The sequence below is a fragment of the Panthera pardus genome, unplaced genomic scaffold, assembly GCF_024362965.1.
Source record: "Panthera pardus isolate Hobbes unplaced genomic scaffold, ASM2436296v1 HiC_scaffold_1, whole genome shotgun sequence".
NCBI lineage: Eukaryota > Metazoa > Chordata > Mammalia > Carnivora > Felidae > Panthera > Panthera pardus.
This window is the reverse complement of record NW_026526654.1, coordinates 55,951,361-55,978,516: the sequence shown is the minus strand read 5'-3', so window position 1 is coordinate 55,978,516 and position 27,156 is coordinate 55,951,361. Positions and strand designations below refer to the sequence as shown.

General features: G+C 39.3%; 1 long non-coding RNA gene across 6 annotated transcripts in view; it reads right to left on the bottom strand.

The window, feature by feature from the left end:
* LOC109247152 (uncharacterized) overlaps positions 1-27,156 on the bottom strand; it is a 156,762-nt gene that overhangs the window by 21,684 nt on the left and 107,922 nt on the right. For 4 of the 6 annotated variants that reach the window (XR_008420878.1, XR_008420879.1, XR_008420873.1 and 1 more), the window contains one exon: positions 18,273-18,484. The exons of the other annotated variants lie outside the window; for them this stretch is intronic. This is a non-coding gene — a long non-coding RNA (uncharacterized LOC109247152). The remainder of the gene's footprint in view (positions 1-18,272; positions 18,485-27,156) is intronic. 6 annotated transcript variants of the gene reach the window in all.

Below are 27,156 nucleotides of genomic sequence, written 5' to 3'. Positions count from 1 at the left end.
TATATACACATATATGTATATATAGTATATATATATACTATATATATATTTATATATATATAAAATAATACTCAAATGCAGCACTGCTCTATATATTAGAGATCTGAGCTTGAGAACAAGCACCACAAAATAGTACCACTTTCAATCCCCTGAGCAGTATCTTCTGTGATATGGGTAGGAATGTAATGCCCAAGGAAACATAAGTTACACTCGTGTTCAATGGTTCCTTGGAAACGTAGATACCAAACTTGAGATATTCCTAAGAAAGGTGCCAGGGAATAAGTCTTACGCAGCTGAGAGCAGTTAGGTGTCATCACCACCAGTAGATGAGGGATGGGGTGGTCTGTACAATTGCAACAGTCTCATGCCAAGCTACACTGGATTCTGACACAAAAGGAAAAAAAACCACTTATCCTGGGGCTGCCTTTACGGAAATATCTGATATTTTATTCAATGTGGATTTTTTTGTACTACTTTTGATTTAAAAATTTCTTTGGAATATTATGTCGCTCAAGTGCTGAGTTCATTAGCTCCTCCCTAAATTTGGCACCCAAGACAAAAACGTATGAGGAGAAGTAAAATGGTCCCAGGGGTCTCAGCGCTAGCCCTGGCTCTGCATTTCAGAGTCTAGCACTGGCTCTTTATGTGTCTTCTGCCAAATTCATCTGCATTTCTGGACCTTAGAACATGTAATACCAGCAGATGCTTCTTTGCTTCATGTTATTATTTGATCATCGGGAAAGCCCGTACCATGCATGATCTCTGAAAAGCTGGCATTAAATATCATCAAAGCAATTTTGTTGCTGTCCTCAAAAATACGAGCCCCTATCTTCCCTGGGCAGGTTCATAAAAGAGTTGGTCAAACCATCCCTGAGGTAAGAGCCACACACACATGCCAAAGAGCTTCAAATCAGGTGAACCGAAAATTGTGAACCCCCTTTGGAGGGATTTTTCCCTTCCTTTTAAAAGGAAGCTACACAAGACTACTAAAACCTGCAGATATTTAATAAACCAGCATCTGTGCTTTTCCTGCTTCAAATTACACAGCATCATCCTAGTGCCAGTCCAGAGCTGCTTCCATGCACCGATGCTTACGGCACAGCCATAACAAAAGCCTAGACTGACACTTTTCTTTGCCTCTAGCAACTGCTCAATGTTCTGTTTTATTTTATTTGGCTTTATTATTTGGCTTTTGGTTGGCCACCCAAAACGACCAGCCTGCAGCGACCGCAAACATGGTTTCTTTCCACGAGACCCGCAAGACCATTCTATCTCTCCTTATCCCCCTTGCCTTGCAGGGGGCACAAAGATGGGGCAAACCCCTTTCAGGGAGCTACACACAGACACACACTGACATGTACTTTTTGATGTACATTTTCAACAGGCACAGATGCTGTCCGGAGTGTTGAGATTGGTGGCAAAGAACAACAGGTATCTTCAGGGATAAAAGCATTACCTAAATGTAAGATTTTGTCAGGTAATGACCTCACAATTTTCAAAGTATTTCACAATTGCTGCCTGGTGGTGATTATAGGGTAGGGCTCAGTGTGCTTAGCAGAAAGGTCCAGATTAGGCCTGTGAGGGAGGTAAGGTGTCTGGCAGGACTGACATGCAATGAAAGATTATAAAAACCTGGTTTCTCCAGCCTGACAATGAGCATAGTTAGAAAGGAACTTAATTGCACCATTTAAGATTAGGAAAGGTACAGGGGGAACAAAGTTATCAATTCTAGGCTTAAAATGCCATTGCACAATATGAGAATAAGTACTTATATGAATGGCGCAGTAAGAAAATTTAAAAACCAATAAAATGAAATACTTCTGCACACAGTGGAAATCAGTGCTGCAGGAGATCAGAGAGTCAAATGCAGGAGCTGTATTTTAAAAGGAGGCTGAATAATTTTATGACCACTATAAAAGAGGAGACAGGCTTAAATTGCTGCAGGAGGTTAGGAAATGAGGAAAAACTTCATAACTACAAAGGTAGCAAGACCCGGGTGTGGGCATAATCAGAGTATTTTGATTTGCCACATTTTTTGTAGCTTTACCAGGATTTGCCACTCCTATTAGCCAGCCCCAAGATCTGCTCAACCTTTAAGCCCACGACCTTTTGTTTTGTTCGGTGTTGCCCTACGATCTTTTGTCTTTCACATTTATAACATTACCAAGGCATTTATCATGAACTCTCTGGTGATCCCTTCTTTGGAATTCATGCCCACCAAAGTGATTGGCCAGATGCTGTTTACTTTGCACGCAGATTCTTGAAACCTGCTCTATGCCTTCAATCCATCCTCCACTTCAAATCACATTATAGCCCCAAGGAGTTAACTGGGAGCAGACTCCAAACTGCACACAGAAATTCCATTAGATTTCAAATCAGTTGCCTTAACCTCTTACGCACTGTAGACCACAATAATCCATCAGACCACGCTGGTTTAACCACATTCTACCTCTCCCTAATAGCCACCAATAAGCCTCTAGATAAATTGGGATTTTCATTCTGTTGACTGTTGATTGCTTCACACTCCCTACTGGATCATTTCTTGGCCAGTGGCACCCCAAAATAATCCCTTGCATTTGTGTTGCATTTCAGAAGCTACAGTATATTTCTATAACCATATCATTTGATAATAACAGAAGCTCACTACAAAATCAGGGTAGGCCATATAGTAATACCTCCTTTTGAAAAATGACAAACCAAGTCTTATTTCTGCTCAAGTGCTCGCATCTTGTCATTCCTGGTCCCTTTCAATACGAAAGATGATTTATGTACAGCTAAGCAAGTTGGTCATTTTATTTATAAATCTCCCCCTGCCTCTGCCACTTCATTTAAATATTCTACCACATTGAGAAGGAACTGCCTTTTTTTCCCCTAATAGTTTTAGCCCCCAGAATGCTACTTACTCCACAAAAACAACCTTCATTCTCCTAAAATTATCTCACACCCTAGGCAATGATCCCCAATACATACATTTCTCTAGGGCTATTTTCCAAGTCTTCTGAAAAAGTATGTTTGCATCCATAAGATACTCAGGAATAAAGTGAATAACACCCACAGTGTTGTTCATTTTGTATGCCTCACAGATTCAGGAACATCGTCCATGAGTGTTCATACTTTCATTCATTTATTTGATAAATATTTGAGTACTTCCTATGTGCCAAGACACTGAGGATATGTAGCAGAGGATAAAATAGACTAACAATCTTGCCTGTGTTGAGCTTAGATTCTATCAGGAAGACAGACAGTATATCCAGTAACTAAGAAATTTATGGAATTGTTAGATAGTCTAAAAAGATATAAATTTGGTTAAGAAGGAAAAAAGTGTGGGGATGGAGGCAAGGAGTTGAAATTTAGATTAAATGGGTAGATAAGCCTTCAACTGAGATGACTTTTGAGTAAAAACCTGAATGAAGCAAAAGAGCTAGTTATCTGGATACCTGTAAGACCATTCCAGATAAAGGAACAGCAAGTGCAAAGGCCCTGAGGTGGAGCTGTCTCTATATGTCTCAAGCAAAAACAAAGAAGCCTGTGTGGTCAGAATGGAATGGATGAGGGCAATGGTGGTAGAACATAAAGTCAGAGAGGTATAGTTGACAATACATGGCCTAGTAAAAGATAAGAGAACCATGCGAGCAGAAAATGATATGAACTAAGTCACACTTCCCAATATCTCTATCTGCTATGTTGGAAACAGGCCAAAAAGGGTAAGAGCCAAAGCAGGAAAATCAGGAGTCTACTGCATTAATTTAGGCACATCATTCAGGTGTTGTAGTGGAGATGGTAAGAATGGGATAAATTTAGAAAATATTTTGAAGGCAAAGTCAGTAGAATTTGGACAAGTCATATGTGGAATGCTAGAAAATGAGACGGGTCAATGATAACACCAAAATTTTGGCTAGAATAAGTACATAGATGAATTTTCCATTAGTAAAGATATGGAAAACAACTGTAAGAACAGATTTGGAGGTGGGGTGGGGGGGATGTGAGCAGATCTATTTGGGAAATGTTGAGTATGTTATATCTGTTAGACATCCCCATGGAACATCAGGTAAGGATCGTATATATGGAATATTTGGATGCACTTGGATATTGAAGTTCAGAGAAGGGGTCCAGGCATGAGACATAAATATGACATCATATGCATGTAGATGGTATTTTAAAACATGAATTAGATGATATCCTTTCGGGAACAGGGAAAATTAATAGAAAAGAGAAAAAGTTTAAGGAGTGATCCCTGGCACACTCCAATGTTTAGAAATTGTAGACATGAAGGGCATGGTAGTTCTGTGCCTCTAAAATTAAAAGGAGGGGCGCCTGGGTGGCTCAGTCGGTTAAGCGGCCGACTTCGGCTCAGGTCATGATCTCACGGTCCGTGAGTTCGAGCCCCGCGTCGGGCTCTGTGCTGACAGCTCAGAGCCTGGAGCCGGTTTCGGATTCTGTGTCTCCCTCTCTCTGCCCCTCCCCTGTTCATGCTCTGTCTCTCTCTGTCTCAAAAATAAATAAACATTAAAAATAAAAAAAAAAATAAAAAAAAAAATAAAAGGAAAAGGAAAACTAGGTAAATGTGATGTCTTGGAAGTCAAATGAAGAAAATATATCAAGGACAGAGCGGGTATCTACGTCAAATGCTTCTGATTACTCTAGTGAGATGAGATATAGAAATAATCTTTAGATTAAGCCATAAGAAAACCATAGGTGACCCTGATAAGACCAGTTTCAGCGGTACAGTGGGAATTTAAAGATGATTTGAGTGGGTTAAGAAGAGAGTGGAGTAATTAGAAACAGCAAGTCAGTGAGCATAGATAACTCTCTGAAGAGTTTGAGAGATCTAATATCTAGAGGAGAAACCAGAGTCATGAGGTATTTTTGTTTTTGGTTTTGTTTTTTTTTTTTTTTAATATTGGAAAAATAACAACACAATTACAAGCTAATGAGAATAATCCAACAGAGGGGGATAGGTGAGCTACAAAAAAAAAAAAAAAAAGGTGGGGGAGAGTTGCTGAAATGTCTCTGAGTAGGGGAGACAGCATGGGGTCTAATCACTCAAGGAGTATTTGGTCTTCTCCAGGAATATCATTTATTTACAGTCAAAGAAAAGCAGGGAGAGTATACGGGTTAAGATGAAGACAGATGATTAGAACATGTGGAGGTTTCTTCTGATTACTTTTATTTTACCAGGGAAGTAGAAAGCAGGGTTGTTAGGTGAGAGTTAGGAAGGGGTGTGGGGGGGAGTGCTCAGAAGGAATGAAAGAGAGGAAGTATGTGCACTAATCTAGGAACCCGGGAGAACGTGTAGATTGGTAGGATGCCTGGTAGCATTAAGGTCTACCTTGAAAGTAATGATTATGTGTTTAAAATGAAACCAGTCATCAGTGATTGGGCATTTTGTCTCACATATATTAGACTGGATTCAATCACAGAAATACTCTGAAAGCTTGTTTTAACCAAGATTATGATTTAGCCCAGTATGATTTAGCCCAGTATAACAAAGGGAAAGGGGGAAAAGGAGTTGAGAGTATTTTCAAGCGAATGAGTACAATGATGGGCCATATATAGATTTTTTTTAGGTTTTTATTTATTTATTTTGAAAGGAGAGAGCACATGCACATGCAAGCAGGGGAGGGAGAGAGAGAGAGAAAGAGAATCCCAAGCAGGCTCCCACTGGGAGTGTGGAGCCCAACGTGGGGCTCAATCTCACGAACACTGAGATCATGACCTGAGCCAAAATCAAGAGTCAGATGCTTAACTAACTGACTGAGCCACCCAGGTGCCCCAGGGCTATATATTTTAAACTAGACAAGGGATTAAGAGAGGAGGTTAGGGATTTAGGGCTAGTGAAAAGGTAGTGGAGGGAGGTTTGAAAAATTGTTGCAGTTGCCATACAGCTATCCCTTGCTTTCTGAAAGTTCCTGTTACTCCACTTCACTTTGTTGAAAGACCTACAGAAGTGCCTGTCTCGTGAACTGAAAGAAATCCAAGATGATTATTACTTTTATGAGAAAAAATAAAAACCACAGTTTTGCAGCGAGCAGTTACTGAGGCAGCACACGCAGAGCAGTGACAACGGCAGGGCCATGCGCCTTCCCCAGGAGCTACACTCAGCATCTCAGCCTCAAGCCACCATAGCTTTGAACTGTGTCTGTGAGCATCTGTGCTTTTTCGATTTATTTTGTGCGTCTGTTAGCAAGATGTGTCCTAAGGTATCGGAAAAGCCGAAGAGAGGGGTTTTTTTTTTTTTTTTTTTTTTTTTTTTGGGTCTTGCAACACTCAAAAATGTTTCCATATAAATGAATGGCAATTGCTTCTTTGCTTTATGCCATTTGGCTTATGAAAGGTTTCATAGGAATGCTCTTTCAGATAATAGGGAAGCCTGTAATTGAGGGAGTAAACTGGGGAGATAGGGATGGGGTGGTAAGCAGTTAATGGGATGTTTGAAATCGAGATAACAGATGTGTATGGGTAATGAAGTGATCACATTATAGTCAGAGGAGTGGTTGACTGAGGTCCAGTGAGGCAAAGAAACAGAGAGTACAGAATACTGGAGAGATCATATACCTGGATTTGAAACCACCAAGAATGTGACAGGAATGGTATTGGTGTGAGGGACAGTGAGCTAAAATCTTCAAGAGGTGAGGTGCATTATTCAAAGGGATGGATGGGGCAATGGATGGTTGCAACAAAATGTGTATGAATGATACTGTACTCTGATGATGGAGGGTAAAAGTTGAATATTTTTAAGGAAGAGGAGGGTAGAAAGAATGATCTAGAAATGATAAGAAGGAGTAAGCAACCTGCCGAACCTGCTTTTATCCCTTTCTACAAGGAACATAGGAGAGGAAAGTGCCATATTTGAGGGACCTCCACAGGAAGTAATGCCAGGCTTTAGTTAGACAAGAAAAGTGAAAAGAACTTCCAAGGAAGAGGTTTAAGACATAGGGAGGTTTTTAGCTGATTGAACTTTTTTCCAGAAGAAATTAATAAGGTTCGGGAGATAAGAAGTGAGGCAATGGGGATGAGAGTCTGGAATCATTTGAAATTCCTGGGCCTCTTTTAGTAAGTGACCTGAATAGGAGTAAAGGGCATGGTAAGAGGAGTCCTCATGGGTCATGAGCTCTCTCCTCCTTTAAGAGTGGGTTCTTATTCAGAGGCACCTGGGTGGCTCAGTCGGGTGAGCATCCGACCAGCTCAGGTCATGATCTCCTGGTGGCTCCTGAGTTTGAGCCCCACATCAGGCTCTGTGCCATCAGCACGGAGCCTACTTCAGATCCTCTGTCCCCCCCTCTCTCTGCCCCTCTCTGCGTGAACTCTCTCTCTCTCAAGAATAAATACAACCTTTAAAAGTAAAAAAGAGTGGGTTGTTATTCAGATGAGTGAGCTCTTACTCAGGAGCTTGAAGAGTTCCAGACTCCTAGTGATGGAAACATGGACATGGCAGAGGGACAGCCTTACCCTTAGGGCACAGCTATTCTCCTCAACCCTGGTGCTGTGGGCCTGTGGAGCTGAGGCTGTCCCTAGTGTTCTTGCCCTTCTGGACTTCTGTCAACAAGGCTCCTAGGCTGCTGAGACTGCAAAGGCAATAGTGATTGTTCCCACTGGTCTCCACCTCTCTCTACAGTGGTAGCCAACATTGTCCATAGAAAGTGAAATAGCTTTGGGAGAGTTTTACAGAAACCCCTAACTATGTGTATCTATTCTGTTCAATAGGGTATATGAAATATTTACCAAAAACAATTCTGGAAGGCAGGCATATCAAGAGGCCTATAGCCAATGACACAGATGAATTCTGACTCCTACCCTGATGTAGCTGTTTTGCTTTGGTGATTAAAATGTTTCCTGAGTATTAATACATCAAGATCAACCCAAGAAAACTGGGGGATGGTAGTAAACTCCAAAATGTCTCCTAGATAGGATTGCTAAATAAAATACATAATGGCCAATTAAATTTGGATTTTAGATAAACCATGAATATTTTTTTAGTATAAGTATGTCCCATGCAATATTTTTATTCATTGCATTTTTATTTGTTATATTTGACAACCCTACTCCAAAGGAATTTTACAAAATTAATAGAGGTTTATGAATAGCTAAACTTGGTCTGTCTTAAAGTTACAAACTTCAAATGAATATGCCTCAAAAATAATGGAAAAGTTTTAAAGCCTCCTTCCCCCAAATTACCCATTCTAGGGTCCCCATGTCACCAACTGAGTTTGGAAAGATACATGCAAAGCTGAAATAAGTCAATAGTCACCTAAGTTATTCCCTCTCTGCTTTGCCCCCAGGCACTCCATAATTCCCTATGTCTCCACAATTTCAAGTGATAGTTTAGAGAATGGAGAAAGAAGCATTACGAGAGATTGGCTCTCACAACCATTAGAACGTGGTGTGAGTGAGAGTCCAGGGGAATGGGACAAAAAAGAAACACCCTTAGGAATGGGACAAAAAAGAAACATTATCCCTAGGATAATACCCCCTTCTTGCTATAAGCCTTTCATAGCACTGGCCTCCCCTGTGGGGTCTTTGGCTTAGCCTTGGATAAATAAATATTCTACACCTTTTTACCCTAAATAGTTTTTAAGAAAAAAGAAAGATGAAAGAAATCTTTCCTAATGAATGTTTTAGAATTCCCAGTTCAGGGGCACCTGAATGGCTCAATCGGTCATGCACCCAATTTTGGCTCATACCATGATTCACGGTTCGTGGATTCGAGCCCCATGTTGGGCTCTGTGCTGACAGCTCAGAGCCTGGAGCCTGCTTCCAATTCTCTCTCTCTCTCTCTCTCTCTCTCTCTGCCTCTCCCCTGCTTGTGCTCTGTCTCTCAAAAATAAATAAACACTAAAAAAAATTAAAATTCCCAATTTAAATGTAGAGAATCTGGAACAGCACAGTAAGCCTGCCATTTGTATTCTATTTACTTAGAGCAAAGATGATGTTCCCTAATTATTGAAGGTCAGCTGTTACCAGAGCACACCCTGTGTCATGCTACCTAATGGTGAAAGTCATATGGTAGCTGAAACATGAAAGAAACACAGTATATTAAAGTCTGCTATCAATTCAGTAGGGAAGAGCCAGCTGGATAAATCAGAATAGACTTCAGATAATCACTATATATGAACCTGAAAATTTATCCACATCCCTATCTCAAAAGCTAACACATTTCATGCTCTTTCTCATATTTAAATCTAGATAAGTGAATTTCCAATATCCTTTGAGGATGCAGCTGTTGTTTAACACTGTGATTTCATATTTATACAGCTCTTCTCATCATAGGATCTTAGACCATTTTACCAGCATAATTCAGTATTAATAATCATAAAAAAACAATAATTTCAGCTACATTATTCTACTGGGCACCTAGTCAGGAACACATTTATTTTCCTGGGCATTTGGAAGTTCCTGCTTTATCCTCAAGGAGAAAAAGCAGCCAAATCTTCTGATCCCCCAGAGGAAAATAAAAAATAATTAAGGCCAGCCAACAGGACAAAAGAATGATGTTTTCAAACAAACTCTGCTTGTGGGAACCACTAGAAAACCATTTTATACGTTCCAGGAAAGAAGAAATTGGTTTGGCGATGTGGTGAAAATTTTGACAATATGTATACAGGAAAGGAAACCAATTCTTGTATAGATTAGGCTTAGATAAATTTGTATTTTTAAAGTAATGTGGTAACTCCCCCAAATGTGACTATTAAAAATCAACTTAGAAATGTGTTTTCCATGTGAATAAATTATTAAAGGCCACCTCCTCTATGAGCCCTGCACCTAGAATATTCTATTCTCTCCCTGTACTCTAAGATCTTACCCTACCCAACAATATAGCCAGGATAGTTATTTGTATCACTGATAACTAACATCTGATGCAGGGAACATTTGTTCCTAGAACTCCTAGTAACTCCTTCTCATCCCACCAGACAAATTGGATCCCCTTTTATTTTTCTCACCTGCACACCGTTTATTTAACTCCACCTCAAGCCAGCTTTCTCAGGTACTTACACACCCCTGTCCCAATACTTAACTATAGCACCATAAGTAAAAGGGACTTTGGCACAAAGTACTATTTCAAGGAGTTGAAATAGTCAAGGAGTCAAGGAGTGGTCAAGGAGTGACCACTGAGAATTTAGTTTAAAATTTAGGACAAGGGGGGGAGAAGGAACTCCAGGTAGCAAAATGAGCAAGGGTGTCTGTTCCGTCTTGGAAGCGATGTGCAGCCCTGTGTGTGTGAAGATTAGCTGTAAAACTTGGCAGATTCTCACCAGATGCTAACAGTGATTTTTAAGCAGTTCAAATAACTTGGATAACTATGCCTCATTAAATGACATTGTGCATGTCAAACACCGCATAGCACGGTTTATTTTGGCTGATTTGCATATCGAAATCTTGGTACTGCATCATTTCTCCCATTTTAAAATGAAATCTCCTTTTGAAAGTTCCTGTTTTTTCTTTTTTCTTTCTTTTCTTAAAATCGTCCACACATCAGCTCTTCTCCCCCCAAAACGCATGTCATTCACTCAAATCAGGTCACAAAACTGAAGAAGTAGCACGCTGGGAAAACAGACTGAACAGTGGACATTACTAGACACTGTGGGATTACTTAAGTAGCTCCAGAAAGAAATTGCATTTCCATGTCACAGTGGTCTGAGATGGATTTAGGACAAGGCAACGCGAGTAATAAGGATGTCTGTTGAATGTCATGAATCCTACTAAATCAATTAGTTGCTAAGATATAAGAAGATTTTCTCTACCGTCTTCCTCACCCTCAGTGCTACAAAGGCCATGAAGTTATCAAGCACAGGGGACTGGAGTGTTCTGCCAGAGTTCAGCTGCTGCAGGAGGCTCCTAAATGGAAAATTACTCTGATTGTGAAAGTACAATTTCAGATGGCAAGCATCATCAATGACACTGAACTTCTCTGCTGAAACTCAGAGAAAGCCCAAGTGTTTATCCCATTCTAAAGATACAATTAGCTAAAGTTTTTATCTCCACATCTGAAGAGCCTGAAACAGACAAGTGCCCGATGAGCATTTCTGGTTGAGAAAAGCAGGACAGAATCCCACACTGGGCTGGTTTCTTTTTCTTTCCATTAACTGACTTTTTGAATAGGCAGCAATTAATCACTCCTCTCTGCTTACAAAGACAATTAGAGCTTTGTGCTCTAACTCCAGTTTGATGAGTAGTTAGGGTAAAGAAGCATCATGGTCAGAATCTTCATCATTAAAGTAAGAGTTTATGCAGAGTATAATGACCAAGCAATTTTTAATATGCATGAGAATACATCATTTCAGAAAAAAAGTTGATTTTTTTTTTTGACAAAACAAGAACGTTACTGAAACATCCTTGGAAAACGATAAAGTACAAATAAATATATTGTTCATGATTCCATAGAACAGTGCAAAGACCATGCAACCAAGAGGGTATTATCCATTACTGTTACTCTAAGGGGCTACACTTAATCCAAGCAGTCTCCCACTGTGCTAGACCTCCTTGATATTTTATTTTGGAATTTAATTTAAAGATTAGAGTACATTCACTCTCTAAATATTTGTTCCTTGAGGCTGAATGTAATTTTTGAAAACTTCCAAAATTTATATGAAAATTCATCAGTCAAGTCTGATGAATGAGGGTCCCTAAAGTGACCACATTGAAAACCAATGCTCCTTAATGAATAGCATGTTTATCATGTCCATTCAGTTAAGCAATATCTATCAACTAAGATCTTGCCATGTGTAAAGTGTCAAGGTGGAGACACAGAAGTAAGAATACACATGCACCCTCCCCATTAAGGAGTTTATAGCATACCAGGGAGAAAAAAATAGATACTTGGACACTTGCAGAACAACATCAATGATTTATAAACCAAGTGCTCTGAAAGCAAGAACAAAGGAATGATTAATTCCAACTGATTAAATCCATTATGAGAGGATTGGTGGAGAAACTTGAATCTGATGTGGGCCTTAAGAGATGAGTAAGATCTCAACAGAGGAAATCAGTGACAGATAGGAAAGGAAGCACTTGTTAAACACATGTGATAGTGAAGTGATGACACATAAGAAAGTGCAGAATGTGTTTTCCTGTTCTAAGTCAAGCCTTATTTGAAAACCACGAGGCTAGAAAAGTAGAAATGTGGCCACTGAGAAACGTACAACTGGATAGGACCTGTGAGAGCATCAAATTCTACTCTCTTGTTTTATAGGTGGATAAACAAGTAGCTAGAGTAACTTGTAAGGTCACAAGGATAACTAGACCTAGCCAGAACTGAACCCAAATCTTCCACCACCCAAACCAGTTCCTTTGCACCACCCTTGTCTAGTCTGGCATCACATCTTGGAAAGTGGTTCTTGTTTTTGTTTTTGTTTTTAATGTTTATATATTTTGGAGAGAAAGAGACAGAGACTGTGCTTGAGTGCACGTGCCTGCGAGGGAGGGCAGTGAGAAAGGGCGACAGAGGACCTGAAGCAGGCTCCATGCTGACAGTAGAGAGCCTGCTGCAGAGCTCAAACTCCAAAACCCTGATATCATGACCTGAGCTGAAGTCGGACCTTTAACTGACTGAGCCACCCAGGTGCCCAGAAGGTGGTTCTCATAGGCAATAACCAGTTTGAAGTTTTTGAGCAGAACGGTGATATGATCACAAATGCATATACTGAAGAAAACTCCAAAAGCAGTGAGAAAAAACTGGAGAGAGAACTGGTTAAAAATCTTCTGTAGTCATCTAAGTCAGAGATAATGGGAGCCTGAACTGGAATTGGGATGACTGAAATAGAAAGGAAGTGATGGACTCAAGGGTCATTTCAAGGATGAAATTGCTGCAACTTGGTGATGAGAGAGGAGAAAATTACAGATGATGATCAAGCTCTAGAGCTGGAGCAAAAGCAGATGTTACCCCATCACCTGAGAAAGGAAAGGGGGACTGGATAAAAGACTTAGAGGGAGAAGACAGTTAACTCTGTGTCCTCCTATGGTGGCGAGCGGCACTCAGTCACTCCTCAGAAGCCGGGACCTAACTCTCTGCTTCCAAGTTTCTGGCCCCTAGAGCATATATGCAGAGATCAGTGGTGAATGGGGACAAAATATCACCTTTATTGATGGCTGGTGACGAACAACAAAAACGTAAGCTTTGGGGTACAGTACTGGAGATTTACCAAGATAATTTTACTTATTTATTCTTGTTTGCCCCAAGTCAAGCATTTAGGAAACAGGGTAACGTATCTACAGGGCAGAGCCTGTATCAGCTTCCCAGTCAGCATCAAGGGCAGCTTCACAGCCCAGATGGAGACAGGATGCAGAGAACCCTTCCCCATAAGAACAGACAAAGGAAGGGGAGATCTTCTCCTTGATTCTTCATTTTGAGGACAACGGCCCCACCCTCTCATAAATCATTGTGAGTGTGCATCAAACTCTGACCAAGCTGAATAACCAACCCTCCTCCTCAAAGGAAACAGAAAGGGAGAGAGGCAGGAACTTCCTTCCCAACACGCCCCTGCAAAAGCCAAACTTCCAACAGAGGAAAAAGAACAGCAAACTTCCTTGTTCCATTTCTGAGGTCAGAAATCTGAGAGTCACCCTCTTCTACAGCATTCCCTTCTCCCATGACAGTCAAATAATCCTCAAGTCCTATCGATTCTATCTCTTGAATGCAACACAACTCTGTTACCACTTGCCCCAATGGTAGTTTCTTCTCATCTCCCTAAATCAGTGCGGTAGAATCTCCTATGTCTTAATCTCTGGCTTCACAAGCTTCCATTTCATTCTTTACAATGCCAAAAGACACTGAAATGCAATGCAATCACATTCTCCTGACATCAAAACTCTCCACATGCTCCCAGTCATTTGAATAGTATCCAAATACTTGTCAGGATTGGATTTATTGCAATTATTTGTTGTCATGTCCTCCTATCCTACTAAACTTTGAGTTCATTTATAGCAGGGACTTTTTTTCTAATTTGTGTATTGCCAATGCCTGGAAATGCACGTAAGTGTTCAAAAACATATTTTGACCTGTACAAAAAAGCCTTCTACATCTGGCCCTTCCCATGTCTCCAACTCTGTGTCCTATGGGCCACAGTCCTTTCAGTCTCTGCTTAATTCTCATGCAAGCTCTAATTCCAGATAAACCTAACTATTTGCAGGTTCCTGAGTATTCCTGTCTCATTCCCTCACATTTGTATACTGGCTTTTCCCCCTTCTTTCTGTTCTTCTTTTCCACTTAAACATATTTCCTATATATTACCTATATTCTAAACTATCATCTCATGCCTCCCTTCCTCCAAATAGCCTTTCCTAAGGCAATTTCAATTGAGAGAAAGAGAGAGAGAGAGAGAGACAGAGACAGAGAGAGAGAATGTGCATATGAGTAGGGAAGAGAGGCAGAGGAAGAGGGAAAGAGAAGCAGGCTCCAAGCTCAGCAGAGAGCCCAATGCAGGGCTCGATCCCATGACTCTGTGGTCGCGACCTGAACCCAAATCAAGAGTCAGACACTCAACCAGCTGACCCACCCAGGAGCTCCAGCCTTTTCTAATCTTAATTCTTTCTCAACACACCGACTGAGCCCAGACTGAGTAGAGGACTCTTCCAATGTACATATCCCTAACACTGAATTTACCAAACTACTTCATAATAGTGGTTCACCTTCTTTCTTCCCACATAAATGTTAAGTTTCTTAATGGTGCATGGGTCTTCATTGCTGGAAGTAGGACTGAATGACACATACGTTCAGTAAGTGAAAAAAGAACAAAAGAACAACAGAAAGGAAGGAAGAAAGGGAGGGAGGAAAAGAAGAAAAAGCAAGCTCAATATTTTACATAATGAGTTTTTCAACAGAACATTCATTAAGAAATGTCCAATAGATCCACAGGGTCGAGTGGATGGACAGAAGGTTGAGCGTCTATTCCCCTGTCTTCCTGCTAATTACTTTGTTTTACTAGACCTTCAGAAATAATTCAATAACTAGAGGGTTCATTCTAAGTTGCATTTTAAGTTGTTAGGAAACAGAGTAAAAACAAATCTTTTAAGGAAAGCCATGTTTATTAAAAAGTTTCCTCATTTTGGCTTAAGTCCTTTGGAGTTAAGCTAGGCAGAAAATGTCTCCTACCCAATTAAAAGGTGAAGCTATAAAAAGTAAGCAAGGTCAAATTCAACTACATTTATAAAATATTTGACAATTCCTACACCACCGAAAAATCATCATGTCCCCTTCAGTACATTGTCTGGTTGCTGCCTCCCGTCTCAGCAACTGCATTTCATAGTCATGGTCACAATCACGAAATACAACATTCCAAAAATTAAACTATAGTCTGTTCTTCTGGGATGGAAGTCAAAGGTCCTTCAAAAAATCCTTACAGGAATATGCAAGAACACATGAAATACTCAAAAAAAAATCATTGTAAACTAAATAAGTTACAGTTGGAGGAAGAGCTTATGGTGATAACATATTACTTATGAAGACCAATTTAGAGTGCTAGATAAGTCGTCAGAAAACAAGAAGCTTTGTTCTGCAAAGTTGTGCTTTTAGCACTTTTGCTTCTTTGGAGAAGAAAGCCGAGCAAAGAAAATTAAAGTTCCTCCCAGTGATAGCAAATATGTAACTGCTGACACTTCCACTCAGCGTCTGTTTTGTCTTTTCCTTGTCTGTTTTCATTTTCCTGACAAACCTATTTGACTAGGGTTCTTCATTCAGTCAATAAATGTTTATTGCATACCTATTATATGAACACAATGGTTAACAAAATGCATTCCTTGCCCTGGAGCTTTAGCAGGTAAATTAAAAAACCAAAGACGAAATCAAGGTGTGATAAGGGCTAAATTGAGGAAGCAGGTGGAAAAATAAAGTAATCTAATCTGGAGAAGGGGGTTTAGTGAGGACTGAAGGTGAAAGTCATTGATAAACTGAGTTAATCAAGCTGAGGAGAGTGGTAGAGCCATAGGGGGAAAGAAATCAGGGGGCAGAGAAAGGATTTTCCCATCTGAGGGAACAGCATCTGCAAAAGAAAGGAAAAGCATATTTTGAAGAGATTTACAAACATATCAGTACCTTGTAATATACACTGTAAAAGAAAAAAAAAAAAACATAGAAGAGCAGTCTGGAAAGATAAACAACAGGATCATGCAAATTCTGGTAGGACAAGTGAAGGAGTTGGATTCTATTGTAAGGACTGTGGGTTACACTGAAAAGTCTTAACCTCATGGTTTGGGTTTTAGAAAGACCATAGGCTATTTGTGTGGAGAAAGACGAGACTTGAGACAGTTTGGAGATTGTCCTGCTAACATAGGTGAGAGGTGATGGTGGCCTAACTCAAGAAACCAGTAATGATGTGGAAAGACCTGGATAAATTGGGATGGTATCATGGAGAAAGAAGCTGTAACAGGACTCGATATGTAGGTGTGGGAATTTAAACAGGGAGAAATCACTCTCCACATTCCTTATACCATCTTTCTTTTCTTTTCTTTCTCTTTCTTTCTTTTTCTTTCTTTCTTTCTTTCTTTCTTTCTTTCTTTCTTTCTTTCTTTCTTTCTTTCTTTCTTTTCTTTCTTCTTTTTAAACGTGATCTATTGAACCTAAGCACCAATGATGGTCACACATCCTAGGAAGTCACCCAAGGTAGCTGTGTGGCCTATATCTAATTGTTTCTGTTGATGGGCTAAGAATACTGATAGAAATGAAACTTCCTATCCAATTAACAGATATTTTTTCACTGCTCTAGGAAAATGGAATGTTCAACACTATACCTAGGAGGTTGAATGAAAAACACCTGAAAAGATAAGAAGAATAATGACTGAAATCTGTGATTACTATTCCCCACATAAGTTACTAATACTTTAGAAACCAGCTATATATGCCTCAGTGAATCTGATGTGTTTCTGATTCTGTGTTGCTATTTCTGATCAAAACAAAAGGAGTTTCTATAATTATTATTTCATGTAAGTTCATGTCTCATGATTCTTTTTTTGTACCTATAATTCAAACGAACTTCAAATCTAGTCATAAGCCTTTAGATTGTTTTCCCTCCAAAATCTGAGAATGAATTGAAATTCTCCTCACATTTGCATGAAATCTATATGGAAAGTATGGTTCCCTACTAGGAGACTTTTCAACCAAAGATAAATGTAAGCAAATTTCAAAATGTTCCAAGCATCGCCCAGTCTGCTTTTTACTGCATCAACCATGAGACAAACAACAAAACAAAACATAGGGAAAAAGTTCTTTGTGCCTTGAGCAAACAGAGAGGAATAACAGTGAAAATCTAAACATACCACCTTTATTATGCTAAGTGAAATGAGTCAGGGAAAGACAAATATATGATTTCACTTATATGTGGAATCTAAAACACACAAAAGAACAAAGAAAACATAACAAAAACAGTCATAAATGTAGAGAATGGGTGGTTGCCAGAGGGGAGGGGTGGGGAAGTGGGCAAAATAGCTGAAAGGGATTAAGAAGTACAAACTTCCAGCTACGAAAGAAATAAGTCACAGGGATGTTAACTACAGAATAGGAAATATAGTCAGTAATATTACAGTAACTTTGTATGCTGACAGATGGTAACGAAACTTATCTTGGTGAGCACTGCATATCGTATAGAATTGTTGAATCGCTATGTTGTATACCTAGAACTAATATTATACTGTATGTTAACTATGTTTCAATTAAAAACTTAATTTTAAAAAATATTTTAAAAACTTAAAAATAAAACGAACTTACCACCCTGATAGTCTCCTTTAAGGAAATAAAAGTAACACCAGACTTCTGATAAGATATAAATGCCATGGGGTACTAAAAATATCAGTCATACAACGAGAAGGGAGAAGAGGCTAAGGAGTTGTTCATAAAGAAAAATCTTTCCCAAACTCCACATAACAAACTAACCCACATAATACTCAAAGGAACTTTATTTTTTTACTGCCCCTTCTCTGAAAGGTCAAAAGTACCAATCCAGTAAATGCATGTTGATAGGTTTGAGTCTGGGAAAAACAATATTCTAACATTACAACCCTTGGCAATAGCCCAGCAAATATACGACCAAACCAGAAAATTCTCTGACAATTACAACAGAATTGTACAATAAACATCAGGAGTATTTTAAGTTTCTCTGACTAGTATTCATGGGCACTACATCCCTAAAGAAAGAAGTTGGCTTAAATGTTTGAGGTAAAACTTTGTTTAAAAAAATAGAGGTTAGTAATTAGACAAACACCTACCTTGATCTAGCACCCTACCTTGGAAGAATATAAGGGCACCCTACCTTGGAAGAATATAAGGGCCCTTATGAATGTTACCTTACCTGGAAAAGCATCTTTGCAGATGTGATTAAGTTAAAAATCTTAAGATGGGAAGATGTTCTTGGATTATCCGGGCAGGTCCTAAATGCAATCATAAATGTCTTTGTAAAGAACGGCAGCAAGGGATTTGATACAGGCGAGAAGTTGTCGTGACCACAGAGGCAGGGGATGTAGGGTGCAGCCACAAGCCAAGGAACCCCTGAGTTACCAGAAGCTGGAAGAGACAAGGAACAGATGCTCCCTTAGAGCCTCCAGAGGGAGCGGGCCCTGCCGACATCTTGCTTTCAGCCCAGTGATACTGATTTTGGACTCCGGACCGACAGAATTGTGAGAGAACGAATTGGTCCTATTTGAAGCCACCAAGTTTGTGATAGCTTCTTAGAGCAGCCACAGGAAGGTAATACAGATGCCTTGGGTATGTATAGCAGGGGAGGGAGACAATTCTCATCACTCACTTTGCCACTCAGCAGTTCTCCTACACAATGCGCTCACGCCTTGGGCGTGAAACCTCATAAAAGAGGCAGAACTTTAACTGAAGACAGTCTCCTGGGCACCCACACGCCAGAGGAAACGGAAACTTCCATGCAATCAGAGCAGCCGCGCCCCGCTCAGTGAGGGAGTCAGGGGGTGGGTAAGAGACTGCATCCTTTTCAGTACAGCTACTGTTACCAGTTGGGGCTGAAACCATTCTGGGAGCACGTCCCTTTGTATGACTCACTGGTTAGGAGAAATCAGACGCCAAGTGTGGAGTGATGGGAAGGCTTCCAGAGAAGATACTCTTTTCTCCAGCCCAGGATTCAGAAACAATGTGACTTTGGGCGAGTTGCTAACCTACTTCACAACAGTGTCATAGGGCAGCTTTGCAATTAATTTGTAAATGCCCTTTGGCCCACAGAAAATCCATTCAGCCTGTGAGATTTGTATCTCCCAGAGCTACTGATTTGCATACCGTGCAGCCCTGCAGAGGAAACAAGTATCTGCCTGCAGTAGCTACAAATGCAGAGTTCTCTTAAAAACACAGGTTCCCTGCAAGATTCAAGCAGACATGTAAGAAAAGAAGAGGGAGACTGTGACATTTGTTTTGGTCCCACTGACGAAACCCTATTTGACACATTCTGATTCTGTTTAGCAAACGGGTGTATTGGTAAGCATTTATTTCCTTGGACACTGAGGCAGTTGGCAAATTGTGTTCAGATGCTTCTGGATCCTCAGGAAAAGGGCACTGTATAAATCCAGGGAACTATTACGTGAGAGAGAGAGAGAGAGCCTTTATCTCCGGGTCTTAATAAAGAACTAAGCATAAGGCCTATCAGACTTCTAGTTCAGACACCAAATTGACCCCTCTGGGAGCTGGGAAAAGTCTCAATCTCCTTCCTGCCTTATATGGCAGTGGTAATAAAAGAGCATACACTGAGGATTAACTAAAGTTCACATACTGCCTTGAAGAGAAAAGTCTTGATTTAAGTGCTGAAAATTTATATTAGTGGGAGGGGAAAGACTGGAGAATGGCAAAAGGGATGGAAAGTTACAGCAAGTTATAATGAGAAATATAAATTGAAGCAGGTCTAAGGGAAAGACAAGAGATCAGATGCAGGAAGGTAGGGGGTGGGAAAAGTGGCCAAAAAAAAGGAAAGACTTTTCTTCCATCTGTGTTGGCTTAGGCATGCTCTTCAAGTCCTAACGGGAAGTATATTCTTTAGCAACAAAAGAATAATGATTACAAGTGGAGAACAGAAAAAAGGCAGCATGAGAATACGAGGAAATGATGGAAGAAAAAAGAAGGCCAAGAACAAAAAGGTTAAGAGAGGGTAAGGGACATAATAAGACAACAGAGAATGAAATTCACAGCATCTATAACAGGATCTAGGAAGAGCCCTTTAGCCCCCAGTTCATTTTAAGGGCAAGAATTGTTGCCTTGATTTTATGAAGTCAGAGCTGGTCCATGCTGTCAAAAGTGATGTTCAAAAGTGATTTGACCAAACCAAATGGAGGCATAGGTCTAGCCCTATATATATATGTATTTTACTCACATTCAGAGTTCCTAATATAAAATACACTGACCACCAAAGCTGTATTTGCACATACACACCATACCACACACACACACACACACACACACACACACACACACACACACAATTTGGCAGAATTCTGTTAAAAAGTTGAATACAATTAAATCATTTTCCAGGCTTCCATTATCAAGCAAATGGTTAGGTTTTTTGTTTATCTGTATGTTTGTTTTTTAATCTAAATTATCCAAGCTTTACATAGATGTAGCTGACAATATGCCTACAAAAGGTAACATTTTTAAATTCACCTAAATTGTTAAAGGCAAAGGTATTATATACCTCATTTTGTTTTTGTGCTAGACAATTCCAAAACCCATCTCATGGTTTTGTAAAAACCTTGGCCAAAATCCATCAGATAATAGTCACATCTCTCTTTGTGATGTGAGGTATAATAGGGAGTGGAGAGGGAAGGTGACAAAATTGAACTGCTCCACAGTCCAAAGGAAAGAAAACATTTCTCCCAGTTCATGTATAAGCAGATATCAGATTGCATATCCACTCCACCATGCTCCGATTTTTCAGTAGTACTCAGTTCTTTAACCCTGTTCCAAATGTCTGATTAAACCGTATCACCTGTGTAGCATTTTTAAGATATAATGATCTTATTCTTCCATCAGCATCATTCTTTTATTGGACAAAAGAATTGTGTAGGATCTGGTTAATGAATAGAAACCAGGCCAGTTATTTCATAAAGGGGATTTATACAAATAATTATCAATTGGGTATTATAATACTGGAAACATGGAGGTATCGCAGGTAGTTGAGACTTACCCTAGACCTGGAGGGAATGATGAGAGAAGATGAGGGGAGATGTTAGGAATCGTTAAAGTGCATTGAGCTGCAATGGTCCAACATGGTAGCCACCAGCCACAATTGGTTTTGAGCACTTAAAATGCCACTAGTCTGGGGCGCCTAGGTGGCTCAGTCAGTTGAGCATCTGACTTCGGCTCAGGTCATGATCTCACAGCTTTTGAGTTTGAGCCCCACATCGGGCTCTGTGCTGACAGCTCAGAGCCTGGAGCCTCCTTCAGATTCTGTCTCTGTCTCTCTCTCTCTGCCGGGCCCCTGCTCATGCTCTCTCTCTCTCTCTCTCTCTCAAATATAAATAAACATTAAATTTTTTTTAAAATAAAAAATAAAAAAAAAATGCCACTAGTCCAAAGTGAGATGTACTGAAAGTATAAAATACACACCAAATTTCAAAAACTGAGTATGAAAAGAGGATGAAAACATAATCTTGTTTATATTGATTATATGCTGAAATGATAATATTTAGGGATACACTGGATTCAATAACATTTATTTTACCTATTTCTCTTTTACTCCTTTGATGTGACAACTTGAACTTAAAATTTTATGTATGACTTGCATTTTCTTTCTGTTGGATGGTGCTGGCTGACAGACTTAGAAGAACCTCCTGGAGCTGGGACTGAGTCTTTTGAGAAGGGTGCTGCAGAAGGGTATTGGTGTGTCTGAGAGAGAATGATGGGGCTGGTTCAGGCTGTGTGAAATCTGCAAATTGGAGCCAATTGTCATGGATCAACTGGCCCTGCCAAGGCGAAGAAATGCGACTGCAGTGCCCCCACAGGAGCACAGGAAAACAAGGAAGAAGTCTTTTCCTTCCCCAGCTTTGCAATTTTCCTCTGTTGCCCCCAGTTGGCAGAACCCAAGGCTCACTTGGCAGACCCAGGTCTAAGGGAGAAATGTGATTTGCAGGATCCCAGCCTCAGCTGGGCAAAGCGGAATATGGAAAGATGAGTCTGCTGCTGAGAGGCAAACAGCTTAATCACTGGCACAACAGTCATTGTCTGTCAGGCATGGTTTTAGATATTAGGGGCACAAGCATGAACCAAAGTCCCTGTCTTCACCATTCTAATGAGGCAAGCCAGACAATAAGCAAATTCATAAAAGGGATGATTCCAGGGAGTGATAAGTGTTAGGAACTTAAGGAACTGGAGACATTTGAACTAAGGTCTGGAGGAATGGAGAGGGGAGGAGGAGAAGGAAGAGGAAGTATTCCAAGGCAGAAGGAATATTACCGAAAAATCTCTGAAAAGAGAATGATCTGAGATTGCAGCTGACGCATCATCGTGGAGAGGAAGAATGATAAGGGATGATTGGGACTGATTACATAAGGTCCCTGCAAATCATGTAAGTAATATGGATTTGAACTTAATTGCTATGGGAACCCCTGTAGGATTTTAAGCCGGAAAGTGGTATGATTTGATTTACGTTTGTAAAAGGTCATTCTGGCTGCTGTGCAGAGGAGTAGACTCTAGGGGGACAAGCATATGAGGGAGACCAGAAAGCTACTGCAGCAGGGTAAAAGATGAGGATACCTGGGACTGGGGTTGAAGCAGTGGACATGCGTAGAAGTGACTGTATTCAAGATAAGAGTTGGAGGTTGTGCAAACGGTATCCACTAAGATTGGGACGCTTCATGCAATTCATTTGAGTAAATTTTCCAAACAGCTAGCACACTTTAAACACCACAATTGTTTTAAAATATTCTTGTTATTTTTCATGGAAATAAGTCACAATTATACAAAACATTCCTTGATCTTCTTCTATAGAAAATCCCAACCAAATTTACAAACTGCTATTTTGACTCAGGGTCCTGTTCTCCATTTTTGCCTGCCATCTGACACATTCTCTGTCAATTTCTTGAGTTTCTCAACTCCCAATTACTTTCACTCCATATGTTAAAGCTCTGCTTCTGTTGAGGCAAATCTTAATTAGGATGAAAAGATGATTTTCCAGATAATCTAATCCAGACATTGACTATGCCATTTAGGTAAATGTCACACCTGCCAGGCTCAGGTCAGCATCGGCTGCCCCAGCCTGTCCATAAAGCCTGTGCTTACCAAGGCCCACATCTAACCAAAATTATCCTTGCTTCTGAGACATCAGCCATATTTAGCTGCTGTGATTCACCAAGGTCAAAATCAACATGATCCCTATCTACCAAAGGCAAATAATCAGTCATTCAGAAAACTTTCTCTCCATATTACTTTGAGTCCCAGTTTCTAGCCCTTGGCTATTTTTCAATGTTCCTAGCCAATTCATAAAGATGCTGGGGTTTTAAGGGTCCAATATACAATCTTTCTTTCTTCCTCTCACAATTTCTGAATGGGAGCCTGAGCTAGAAATCAAATTATCATTTATTGATGGATCTAAACTAGAGAGTGTGGCTTGCATTTAAGGCTAAATGGCTCTCCTAATATATCTGTTTGAATGACTCCGAACCCACCAAACTACAAACCCACCACCTTCACTGGAATGATGAAGGTGCAATCAGATTAAGGTGGGATAAAGAGCAAGCAGAATGCAAAGAAGCAGAGATAGAAAATGAGACTTGATCATTCACAAAGTTGGGCTCTGCAGAGGAGTGAATAGCTGAGGGATGTCACATCAATGGAAGGTTGTGTTTTAAGAGGGAAAGTAATGGGACATGTTTATATGCACATGGAAATCATCAAGGTAAAAGGGAGAGATTGAGAATGTAAGAAAGTAGATGTATACCAGAAAAGGTGACTTGGAGTCAGCAGATAGGATTCAAAGCATCGGTGGCAAGACAGGCCTCCATAGTAACAGGTGGGAATGTAACAGAGTTGGGGGCAAAGGAACTTAGGTTTCTAGATTTAGTTGTGGGCAGATGGAGTTTTCATTCTATGTTTTCTATTTTCTGAATGAAAAATGAAGTAAAGTATTCAGCTAAGAATGAGAGGGTGGGAGGTGTGAAAAAAGAGAACGTTTGAAATTAAAAATCTTGCTGGGAAGCAGAGTTACTGAGGAAACAATTTCTGAGTAGTGCTGAAGGTCCATTTGAGGTGTATTAATTTAAAGTGAAACCATTCAGCCCAGTCTGACTTTCTCTAGCGATATTCAGATGCTCAAGCATATACAAGGAAAAGCTACGTATGTGGTCTCAAGTCAATAGAGATTATAGCTGCCTCAAGATGGAAGAGAAATGGAGGGCCAGAGAAGTTGAGGGCATTGGCAAGAGCATGATTATATTAATTTATTCAATAATAATCCGCAAACTCCTAATACATGTCAAGAACTAATCAAAAATGCCTGGATAAGTGATAGGAAATTGTAGGTACAAGCCACTCTCTAGGGGTTCCACCAGAACTAGGTGCAGATTTATTTTTTAATTCATCTTTCCTTTTCTTTTTCTCCTGCCATCCTTCGTGGAAAAAAAACAGAAGCAAAAAACCCAAAAAATTGGTAACATACATTTAATATTCCCCATGTGTCAAGTACTATGCTAGGCATTTAAAAAAAAAAAACATTATCTTGTTGCTCCATATATCAATGCTATGAGGAAATTGCTGTTATTAGCCCCATTTGCAGATGGGGAAAGAGAATATGAAGATATTAAGCAACCTCAGAATATATCATATTCAGAACTACTGGCTTTAGAGCCCCTTGCTTCTACAGGGTAAGTCTTTCTCACTAGGGGGAAAAAGGAAAATATTTTCCATTAAAATATTTTAAATTTCCCATTTTCACTTTAATGCATAAGCAACCAGTTTTTTGTTTGGATACCCTTGGGAAGAAGAACTTTAAACTCTTCTACGAAATTGAGTGAGATTATTATTCCAAAATATCTAATTTTACAAATTGAACAGTCTTGACTATGCAAGTAATTATTTAAAAACTCTGCAAACAGATAAATAGCTACTCTGGTCTCCTTCCTTCCCAAACTCTCTTGTGGGTGACACATGCTGAAGAAAATATTTATGCTTTACCTAACATTTCCTACTTAAGAGAAACAATCTGAATTTCTAAATTTGGGCCTAGAGAATAAACAGACGTTTTTCTCCTTTCCTCCTCTTCCTTCCTTCCTTGCTAATCAAACTAAGATAATTGTTCTGCTCTAGAAAATCTCCAATGACTAACAAATACTATTGTGCTTTTTTTTTCTATGAGAGAAACTTGAAAAAGCACCCCATCCCATTCATCAAAAATCAAAAAATTAGCAAGGAATGAGATATCTCAGGCTTTAAGGCAAGGTTTATACAGAGGTGAAGGTCAGTCATTCTTCATGTCAAAAATTTGACACGGAAATTGGGAGTGTTTCCTTGTTCCTTTGTAATTAGAAAAATATCCCATTTTTAAACTTGAATCATGTAGAAATTCCCTTGACTACTTATATTTTTCAAGACTATGTTATACTTAAATATATTCAACTATCGCTATCTGGGGAGATAAATCCAGGTCAGACAAACATAAAAAATGAACCATGCTTCCTGAGCAGTAAAACTGATTGGTTGTGCATGACATTTACCCAGATTTGGTAATAGCTATCATTTGTTGAGAATTTAGTACATTCTAAACCAGAGATTCTCAATCTTGGTTATGTATTAGAATCATTGGAGACATTTTTGTAAACTTTTTATTTTGAATTAACTTTAGACATGGAAAAATTGCAAAAGTAGTATAGAGTTCTCCTATATCCCTCAACTGCTTCCCATAACATTAACCCCTCACATGACCATTGCATAATTATCACAATCAAGAAATACACATTATCAATATAATATTATTAAATAAATTACAGATCCTATTAGAATTTTACCAGTTGTTCCACTAATTTCCTTTTTCGATTCAGGATTACACTGAATTGGTATTTCTTCTTAGTCTTGTCCAACCTGTGATATTACCTCTGCCTTTTCTTGTCTTTCACAACCTTGATTTTTTTTGAAGAATACTAGTCAGTTATTTTGGAGTTAATTTGGGTTTGTCTGCTGTTTTCTCATGATCAGAACAAAGTGATGCATTTTTGTAAGAATACCACAGAACTAATATACCCTTTTCAATGAATCATATCAAGGAGTTCATAATGTTGATTTTGTAATTTTGGTAATACTAATTTTGTCAACTTGGTTAAAGTCCTATCTAATGGGTTTCTCCACTGTAATATTATCTTTCCTTTAGTAGTTAACAAATATCTTGATACTTTGAAACCATGCAAATCCTGTTTCTCCTCAAACTTTTATCCACTATTTTAACATCTGTCAGTAGACCTTATCTACAACAATTATTGCTGTGGTCCCTTTCCAGAAATGAGTTTCTATTTCCCTATTTTCTTCTACATTTATTAATTGGAATTCCACACGAGTGTTTTTTTAAATGCTGATACAGACAAATTCAAGGAAAATTTACTAAGCATATTATCTCTAGTTCGCACAATATGGCTAATAAGCAGATATTATTATCCACACTGGAATACAAGGAAATTGATACTTGGAATGACACAGTAACATATGTTTTTACAGGTAGGAAGTAGTGAAGGCAAGACAGAAGCTCTGAACTACATATCTCCGAAATCTATGATTCTTCCACTGCCCCAACTTTCTTCCTTTTAAAGTCAGCTCACTGTTCTTAATATCAAACTTTGGCCCATTTAAATTTTAGTCTACTAACCCCAATTATCTATAATTGTTATATAGATCAGTCCAGGGTTAGGCACATTGTTTTTCTGTCTGAACTCTTTGAAACTCACCTAAAGAGTCAAGAATAGATGCTAACTGTGTTTTCACCTTCACCTGGACAAAAGATCTTTGCAGAACAGAAGAGAATGAAAGAAAATGGTATATCATATACATTTAGGTATTTAGGCTAACAGGCAACTTTTTTAAAGAAATATAACCCAAATGCTTTATGAGGGAAGAAAGCTTATCAGGCATTGCACTTAAGCATATAGTGGTGAAGAGTGGGGCTTTGGAGGCAGCTAGAACTGAGTTAGAGTCCAGCAAACTGCTCAATGACTTTGAAATGTTTTTCTAACATCTTTAAGGTTAAATTTCCT